This window comes from Primulina huaijiensis, chromosome 8 (assembly GCF_012295235.1).
Source record: "Primulina huaijiensis isolate GDHJ02 chromosome 8, ASM1229523v2, whole genome shotgun sequence".
Lineage (NCBI taxonomy): Eukaryota > Viridiplantae > Streptophyta > Magnoliopsida > Lamiales > Gesneriaceae > Primulina > Primulina huaijiensis.
In genome coordinates this window covers 8,538,707-8,549,532 of record NC_133313.1, presented here as the reverse complement: position 1 = coordinate 8,549,532, position 10,826 = coordinate 8,538,707, and positions in this window count along the sequence as shown.

Here is a 10,826-nt window from a genome sequence, read left to right as displayed (position 1 = left end):
ACTTAATGATGCACTTTGGGCATATCGAACAGCTTTTAAAACATCATTGAATATGTCTCCCTATAGGTTGGTTTACGGAAAACATTGTCATTTGCCTGTGGAATTGGAACATAAAGCTTATTGGGCGATCAAAACTTTTAATTCAAGCATGGATGATGCCAACAAATTGCGCAAATTGCAACTTAATGAACTTGATGAACTCAGAAATGACGCGTATGAGAATTCAAGGATTTATAAAGCAAAAATCAAATCATTTCATGATAAAACAATTCTTAGAAAATCTTTTGAGATTGGTAAAAAAGTTTTGCTTTATAATTCGCGACTTCACATATTCCTAGGAAAATTACGATCAAGATGGACAGGTCCATATGTTGTAAAACATGTGTATCCTTATGGAGCTGTGAACATTGAAAATCCTAAAAATGGTGATGTTTTTAAAGTAAATGGACAAAGGCTTAAACCATTTTTAGAAAATGAAATCTCTAAAGAAGAGTTTATTTCCATTTTCGATCCTTGATTTTTTGTATTGCAATTAATTTTGTTTGTTTTTAAACTCCGTGACTCTCATAGTCGGTTTAATCAGTTTCCCATAATTGCTGATACAAAAATAAAAAAAATCATTTNAAGATATTCGTCTTGTAATAGAAGCTAAGGTCCGATTAGGAGGAGAAGTTCCACAATCATTGCTCATTCGGTATTTGCCTGGATTAGGAAAAAGCACTTATGCGAAAAAACGAAGGGCCAAAAGTTTAGGGGTTTGTCATAAGTGTGCAAGATGGACTTGTGACAAACGATGCAGATCTTTGGGATGTGTTTCCAATAACAGAGAAGATAAAATTGGTTTCATTAAGAATGGGCTGAGTAAGGAGTCTTTAGATAACATCTTATTGACTCTTGAGACGCATTCTAGTGGACATGTGCATATTGAACTTCTCCGTTTATGGAAAAAATTCCAAGATGAGCGTCATAGTCTTGGGAATCCGACTAAAAAAGACCATGTTTGCTAATTTATAAGAAAATTGGATGGGAAGCATATCCTCGACTCATAGAAGGCGTTGAAGCCGTTTCTGGACGTAAAACCAGAGGAAAATTGTGAGCCACAATCACACTACTGTTTATATGCATGTGTGTTATTATTTTTATTACTGTTTATTCTGTTTACAACTGTGACCCATAGTTTTGTTATGATAACATATAACCCCTATAAAATATCTCATCTTTCTCTCTATTTTCGCAGACCAAGGAGAAAGTAAAAACATGGCTGGATCCTCTGCACAAACATTGAAAAATATTTGTGTATATTGTGGGTAGGGTCCTGGAAAAAATGAAGTGTTTGTAGAAGCAGCAAATAATCTTGGAAAGATATTGGTTGAGAGAAAAATTCACTTGGTATATGGGGGAGGTAATATTGGGTTAATGGGATCTGTTTCAACATCTGCTCATCTTGGAGGTAGTCAGGTTTTAAGTATTATTCCTACAGCTTTAGCTGAAGGAAATATTACAGGTGTTACGAATGGTGAGGAATTAAAAATTTCTTCTATGTATGAAAGAATCACAAAAATGATTGAAAATTCTGATGCTTTTATCGCACTACCAGGTGGTTTTGGTACATTAGAAGAAATTTTTCACACTGTTTCTTGGGCACAACTTAATATCCATAATAAACCTGTGGGCTTGTTGAATATCAATAATTATTATGACAGTTTGTTGACATTTCTTGATAAAGATGTGGAACAGAATTTCATTTCAGAAAATTCACGAAGGATGCTCATCTCTGCTTCGACTGCCGACCAATTAATTGATGATTTTGAAGCTTTTGTTCATAAACCTGATCTGATGATAGCAAAGATCAATTGGTCGCAATCAAGCAGTAAGAAAAGAAAGTTGGATCATTGATTCAAAAGTCGTGGATTGGTTTGCGTTTGTTTCAATTTGTTATCTTCAATAAAAATTCAAGGTGATATCTCTTTCATTATGTACTCTTTATTAATAGTTATTTTGACATTAAGGACAATGTCATATTCTTTTTGGGGGAGAACAAACTTATAAAAAAAATATAAAAAGAAAATAATAAAAAAAAATAAAAAATATATATATTTAAAAAAATATATTATTTTAAAATAAAACCATGTTTATTGTTTGTATCTTAGTAATTTTTGCAAAAATATCATACATTACATGTTTGAAATGTTTAAATTAGAACATGTATTAATCTATTTAAGGATGTTTAAATTTTTATTTGAAAAAATGTCAATTTTAATATTCTGATCAATATAAAAATATGATTTATGAAATCTTTTTTTTAGTGATTAACCATTGTGATAAAATCAGGTATTAAAGTATATAGCCCAAGATATACCTTATAAGAGTGTCTAAAATTTTAAACTCACACATATTTTGTGAGTGAATGGAGAGGACTGAAAAAACAGCTTTCGAGCCTTTATTGATCATGAGAGAGACTATCTATTGTTTAGATCTTGAGTTCTTATTTTGAAAAAAAAAATGATATTTCCTGAAGAAAAAAAAAGAGAAAAAAAAAACAAAAAGAAAGATGTTGAAGATCTATGTAATTTTTAAGTTATATGCTACGACCTATTTATCTCTCATAAAAGGAAAAAAAAAAGAAAAATTTATTGTACAAATTAAATAAATATGTGGTCAAGAAGCATAAACTTAGTCTGATTCCATGATGTAATGAAAAAAAAAAGATCAGGAAAAAATATATAATAAGAACAACTAGATTTTGAATCAATGGATTTTCTATCTTTTGATTAGTTTGGCTCGTTTGTCTGTCTGCATTCTGTAAACCATTTTTCTGAGCATTTATCTGTATTCCAACTCCGTGAGAGAAATCGTTGCCATAAATTGAAACATTTATTAACATGTGAGGATATGGAGTTGAGACTCTTACTAGTAATTTCTGAAAGCTGTGTACATTTAACTACCTGAAATAAGCTTTGAATTGATCATCTCAAATTATTTCATAAATTATAATTATGATGATCTTGATATAACTTTAACAGTTTTCAAATTTAATTTAAACACTTAGATAGTTTTGATTACATTTCTATTTAAATTAATCAATATGTTTTGTATTGCTATTAACGCTTAAATTGCTAGGGACTAGCAATAAGCTGGTTGGGAGGTGTGATAAACATAAAAATTGTACATTAATTAAATGTTTTATAATATAATTATATAGTTTTTGTTTTATTAAATGTTTAAATATTATATGTTTTATAATAAATTGTATAAAATATAAGTTGTTGCGTAATTACAAGTTTTTACTATTTTTTACAGGTTCGATAAAACAAGAATAAACTTGGCGTTGCAAATGGGATTAAGATGATTCTTGGACCTATAGAAAGTTAATTATAATATCTACAATATTATTGACAATCATGAGATAAAAATCCTCACACAATTGGGATCAAATTGAGCAACAAATAAAGTTATCATAGGAGTGGCAGTTTTACCATGCTCTAGTATTTTGACCATATCTCTCAAATTACTTGGTCAAATGGTTTAAAAAAAATACCACAACTAGACAACTCAATTATCCACATGTTTTTTTTATGTGAAGAAGCAAATTCGGAGAAGAAGATTTTCAAAAGTGATGTGTAATATAATATAATATCTTGGAACACCAATGAAGACTTATGTGTAAAAAAATAATATTTTATTTGTGGTTGTCTCCCAAAAATTTGGCTATAAATAGGAGTGCATTGTAATGTATTGAGATATCCCTCATTCTATGAACAAACATGTGAGTTCATAATATTTCTCTCTATATTTTTCCTTTATTTCTTCATTTAAATATAATTAGCATGTTAATTTCATATTCAAAGTTTTACACTTTGAATAATGAATAGTTAACTTCCTAAAGTTGAGATGATAAGGTGAAACTCTTGGCATGATAATAAGGTTGTTAAAAGGTAAAAATCTATGTTTTATATGATTTAATCATTATTTATTGTTTATGTTATATTTATTTCTTTAAGCATTTTTATACCCTACTTATAAGTGGGAGTTTTGATTTATTGTTACTATATGTTACACTAAATTCTTGGAACCATTTAAATGTTTGTTTGGTTTTACCATCCATTTAACTTGGATTCATTGATTTATTATATATGAATATATCATAATATTAACTTATTGGTACCATTTAAATGTTTGTTTGGTTTTACCATCCATTTAACTTGGATTCATTGATTTATTATATATGAATATATCATAATATTAACTTATTGGTACCATTTAAATGTTTGTTTGGTTTTACCAACCATTTAAAGTGAGAACCTTGATTTAGTGTTTACAAATATATATAACACAATAAATACTTGACCACATTTATAAGTTTTGGTATATATTATATACTTATAAGATAATAATTTATAACATAATATAAATATGATTATTTAATATATTGGAACCATTTTATTAAGTGGATTTCAATATTGTTCGTTAATGTTAACTTTATTAAAATACCAAGAGTGGATCCTTTAATCTCAACTACTTAAATTAAAATTGGAACAATTAAAATTTACCCATTAAAGATTCAAACAATTAAAATTAAAAAGAAACAAAAACAAAAACAAAACAAAAAGACATTGTAGTGGACTTGTAATTACCTTAGCTTCCCTGTGGATACGATATCGGACTCACCGAATTATACTACTTGTGGACAACCTGCTCTTGGGAGTGCAACAATCAAAGTGACAACAACAAAATTTGGGCAATCCTACTTCATTACCTTTGCTGATGACTATTCGAGGTATGTGTATGTTTATTTGATGAAACACAAATCTGAAGCATTTGAAAAGTTCAAAGAATTCAGATCTGAAGTAGAAAATCAGCTAGAAAGAAGTAGTAAGGCACTTCGATCTGATCGATGGGGAGAATACTTAAGTGCTGAATTTTTTGGTTATCTAAAAGAGAATGAGATTCTCTCACAGTGGACTCCACCAGTAACACCACAATCGAATGGTGTTTCTGAACGTCGTAATCAAACCTTGATGGACATGGTTCGATCCATGAAGGGATTCACTGAATTGCCTACAACGTTTTGGGGATTTGCGCTTGAAACTGCGGCAATGTTGTTGAATAATGTCCATACGAAAGCAGTGGATAAAACACCATATGAGATATGGATGGGAAAACCTACCAAATATTCTTACTTGAGAATATGAGGATGTCCTGCTTACGTGAAGCAGACAGTGGGAGACAAATTTGATAGTAGATCCACTTTGTGCTACTTTTTAGGATATCCAAAGAATTCTGTTGGATATTATTTCTATCATCCCAATGAAACAAAAGTGTTTGTTTCAAGAAATGCTACTTTTTTTTGAAAAGGAATTTCTATTAGATAGAAAAGGCAAGATGATAGAACTTGAAAAAATTCAAGATACTCCCTCAACTGTAGAAGTTGAAGCTAATCCCCAACAACCAGTAGTTGAAGTACAAGCTCCTAAAAGGTCTGATAGGATTATTAGACCACCTGCAAGATATACATTTCTTAGGTTCGAGTCTGGGAAGGTACAAACTCCAGTGCCTGGGCTGGAGGAGTCATTGAGTAATGGGCCATGGGATAACCGACTCCCGCCAGTTGGATCAGGAACAGCCCATGGGCATTACATAAAGGCTGCATTCCTCAATAGAGATATCAAAGAAGAAATTTATATGTCTCAACCTGAGGGATACACATCAGTAGGAAGTGAGCTTAAGGTATGCAAACTTCAGAGATCAATATATGGTCTCAAGCAGGCATCAAGGAGTTGGAACCTCAGATTTGATAGCAATATCAAGGAATTTGGTTTTGTTAAAAATCTTGAGGAACCATGCGTGTACAAGAAAGTTAGTGGGAGTGCAATGACATTCCTAGTACTTTATGTTGATGATATCCTACTCATTGGGAATGATGTAGGATTACTGCAATCAACAAAAGTATGGTTGGCAAGTAAATTCTCCATGAAAGACATGGGTGAAGCATCTTATGTATTGGGAATACAAATCTATAGAGATAGATCAAAGAGGATGCTGGGGCTCACCCAAGCGACTTATATCGATACCATCCTGAAAATATTCTCTATGGAAGAGTCCAAGAGAGGATACTTACCAATGTGTCATGGTTTTGCTCTATCTAAAGCAATGTGCCCCAAGACTGATGAAGAGATAGAGATGATGACACGTATTCTATATGCATCAGCCATTGGTAGTATCATGTATGGTATGATATCAACACGCCTTGATGTTGCTTACGCTCTGAGTGTTACAAGCAGATATCAGGCGAACCCTGGTCCAATGCATTGGAAGGCCGTGAAAGATATTCTTAAGTACTTAAGAAAGACTAAGAACTTGTTCATGGTCTATGGGGGTGGAGAATTAAAATTGGAAGGCTATACTAATTCTAGCTTCCAATGTGACGTAGATGATTCGAAGTCGACCTCTGGTTTTGTATTCATGCTAAATGTTGTGGCTGTCTCTTGGAAGAGTTCCAAGCAAGACACCGTTGCGGATTCCACCACTGAAGCTGAATACATTGCTGCATCTGTTGCAGCCAAAGAGGTAGTCTGGATGAGGAATTTTGTCCAGGAGTTGGGCGTCATTCCTAATGGAGTTGATCCAGTCCTGGTGTACTGCGACAACACTGGTGCCGTTGCACAAGCAAAGGAACCAAGGTCTCATCAAAGATCCAAATATATACTGAGGAAGTTCCACATCATCCAGGAGATTGTGGGAAGATGAGATATATCAGTCGAGAGAGTCCCCTCTACAGAAAATGTTGCTGATCCACTTACAAAGCCCTTGTCAGGACCATTTTTTGACAAGCATCGCGAAGCAATGAGATTAAAGTTTATGGGTAGTTGGCTCTAGGGCAAGTGGAAGATTGTAAGAGTAGAAGCCCTGTAAGCCAACTGTTGGCTAGAGAATTTATTGACTCAAGTGTAATATACAATCTTTATTTTAATATAATTTATTTTTTAATGGTTTCGTTTTACTTTATCTGTATACTCATGCGATCAGCATCGATAAAGTCCTTGATTATGTTTTAATACAAATGAATCGTAATTCGATGTTGAAACTCGTTTGTAAACACTGCATATTCTAAATTCGTTCTTAGTCGATTCAGCCGCCTAAAATAAGGATAAAGGCCGCTTGAGCTCGAGACTAGCATCTGTGATGTTGTGTACTACGTTTCTTAGTAAGGGCATAGAGAAGCCCAAACATGCAGATGGGTAGTCATATGATGATTATACCGAACTACCCTCCCCCGGACTTTCCAAGTGGTTATCATTTATCGAGAGGATGAGTCCGTGGTTATGATTGTACACCATTAGTCCTTACGACCCGAGACAAAACTGAGGCTCTATATGCTAGTGTTGTGCTTTGACTCGTTTACCGACTCCAAAAGAGTCATCAGGTGGCGAGGTTGGGTACAGTTGCGACACATGTAGAAGCCAGTGCATTGTAGTTGGGAATTCACCGCTCACCTACGGGTGTGGATATCCTATGTGATCTGATGAAATAATAGTACACGAAATCTCTGGCCAGATTATGATATGTACGTTAGAGAAAGAGTTCTCTAATTGTACATGCGATGCTACTATTTATTCTCAAAGATATGTCACAAAGTTATCGAATTATTATGAAACCCTCGATGAACCAATGGTTGCAGATTCGATCGGGATATATGAGATGAAGAGACCGTATTGTACGTTAATCATAATCGACTGGTTCTTGCAGCACTATCAGTGATACCTAGGGAATCATGGGGCGATGCTACTAGACGCTCTTACCATGATTCGATGGGTTTAATTAGAAAATGGTTTCTGACATTCTCATGATCAATTGTTGATACATAGAATGAGGCAAATAAGGGTAAGCCCGAATAAAGGAATATGTCCTGAATCACAATGCGTTGTTAACCCACGGCTAGCTGTATCCCTGAACCATTGAGGATCACACAAGCACTGGCTTACTTGTTCCCGTTAAGATAACAAATTCAATGAGTTGAATTTATAAGAAATACATTTGATATGATCAATCGATAAGCTTATAAATAAAGTTTATAAAAGCTTATAGAAATTTTGAGAGCATGACTATTAAGAAAGTCAAAGGAGTATACCTGCCTTATTTAGACATTGGTGATCACGAAATTAAAGTGTGCATTGCGTCATAATAACAAACATGTTGAAATTGTCACATCGATGATGTTGGATCGTCGATCGGGATTATGATGATATTAACATAATGGAAGCATGATTCATGGGCTTGTAAGAGTATTAAGCTCATCATGCTAATTTATTAAAGTTCAAATGAGCTTTAATAAGTGTATTTTATTTATTAAAGTTCAAATGAGCTTTAATAAGTGTATTTTAATTGAGTTAAAATATAGCCCATTAAGTTTTATGAAATATGGTATTGATTTATGTAATATGGAAATATTCATGATGCCATAATTTAAAACTTGCACACAAAGAAAATCAATGCATGATATTCTTTTAAAATTATGCACAAAGATCGAATCACCATAATTTGGCATGCAAATATTCTTTGGATCTTTGATTGACTTAATTGATTTAATTAATTAAGTAAATTAAATATTAGAAAGAATAATAAGATTTTCATCCTTGTTTTACGTGAAGGGGCATCCGAAAAGAGTGGAATGAGATTTCATTAAATTCATATCTTCACAAGAATTAAAGTGTGGCTCTCAGTCCAATTTCTCTCGCAAGAAAATTATGATTTATAGTATTGAGTCGAATTTTCTTCGTGCTCAATCTCTACGTAAAATCTTCTATACTTTCTATTGCAAGTTAGAAGAGGAACATATATTCCAGTCGTGGACCTGATTTGAAAATTGAAGAACGTTCATAGGATTTACAACAAGAGCTACGTCCGCTAATACCAGAGTAGTTGGAGCCTTGTGAATTTTTCACCAAAGGTATAAATTCTAACATCCTATGTATGTGTAATTGTTAAAACCATACGAGTGTCCAAAATAATTTTGAATGTCAAAATTAAAAATTTTAAAACTTCCGCTGCTTTTGGGCACGTAGAAAACAACTCAACCAGGGCTCGGGTTGGACGTGGTTATGTGTGAGGAAGAGTCCTAGCCACGCTAGGACTCATGCACGACGGCTAGGGAAGAGTCCATGTGCGATGGGACTCTTCCCATGCAATCGAAGGCTATTGCTACGCATAAGGGAATCACGGCTTGGCTAGGAATCCAGACTAGGTCTGACAGGGTCCTGTGAGGGTCAAGATGGTGAGGGCTAGGTGGTGGCTCGGGTAGAAGGGTCCTCCCCAATTGTAGAGTCCTAGGCGCATAAGGAACTCGCGCGGCTCTTGTCTCCAGCAGGAGGCTGCAGCATGGGCTAGGGGCTAGTTCAAGGGGTCAGGGCTGGTCACTAAGGTCCCTAGGTAGTCTGGGCAGGGGATGGCTCGTGGTGGCTCGGGTGTGGCTCGTAAGAAACATGAGATGGCTCGAAGGGAAATAAGCTAGGGTTCAGTTATTTTGAGTTAAATGGTTAAGGGGTCAAACCATGGTCCACGGGGGTGGATTCATGGTTCACGAGGGTAATTTAGGTATGAAAAGTTCATGATAAAAGTTTAGGATTAAAATATTAAAGTTTGAATTAATTCGAGAATTAAATTCTTTAAGAATTAATAAATAGAAAATTAAATCAAAAGCCTCGAATTTAAACTAAATAAAAATATTAGAAATTAAATTTAAGCTTAAATAATTATTTGGGATGGTCTAAAGTCAATGAAAGTAAGAAAATGTTAAATTTGAGAAATTATATGTCCAAGGGTAAAACATTCATTTTACACGTGAAAAATGGTTAGACGTCTTGGAAGTCCCCTGAATGCTGTAAATAATGTTAATATTTTTATTTTAAATTTTTATGAAATTATATGATGAAATGTTAATGCTAAAAACATGTTGCATGCTTGGTTTAAAAGAAAAATGATTTATAGGTGCATAAATTTTTATAAGTGATGAAAATATGAAAAGTTGAAGGAGGTGAAGTGATTGTGACTAATACGATGATACGATGATTATGATGATACGATGATATGTAAGGCCAAGGCTCAGTTGATGGGTGAGAGTGTCGCTGATGTCCCCGTCGCTCAGTACTGTGATTACACGTAGATGGATCTATCGACGTTCAGCTGATAGGAAAGTCACAATTAACAATCCGAATTCAATAAAAAGGAAAACATAGATCTATATGATGAAAAGGAAAATGTATAAGACGAATGGAAAAATGTTAAAGTTTATGCATGTTCAAGAAAAGCTATTTTAAGTAAAAGTATTTTCATTGTTGCATGTGATTGTAAATGTATTAATTGTTTAGTTAAGGTTTGCTGAGTCAATAGACTCACTAGGTGTGATTGATGCAAGTGAGCATGTGGTTGATGTTAATGAGGGACTTGATGGTTGATCTTGCTGGACTGAAGGTGCACACAACCCGATGACCAGCGCTAGTTTTCTGCATTTAAATTAAGTTTATGATTTAAGTTTACGTTAAAGATTTTATGACTTATGATGCTTTTGAGTAGTTTTTGAGAGGATGTTGGAGTTAGGTTTATTTTGAAATAATGCTAAGTATAGGTTTGGTAAACGATTTACGATTTTATGTTTTGAATTACTTTCTTTTGAATTTTCAAATATAGTTGGTTGTTTTATTTTTAAAATGAGGTAAAAAATCGTATATATGTATTGTATAATGAAAAAAAATTCTAGTACTTTTTAAGAAAAACGAGTAGCGGACGTTTCAAAATGTCTTCGATGAAATGGAATAAGATTCAGTACATTC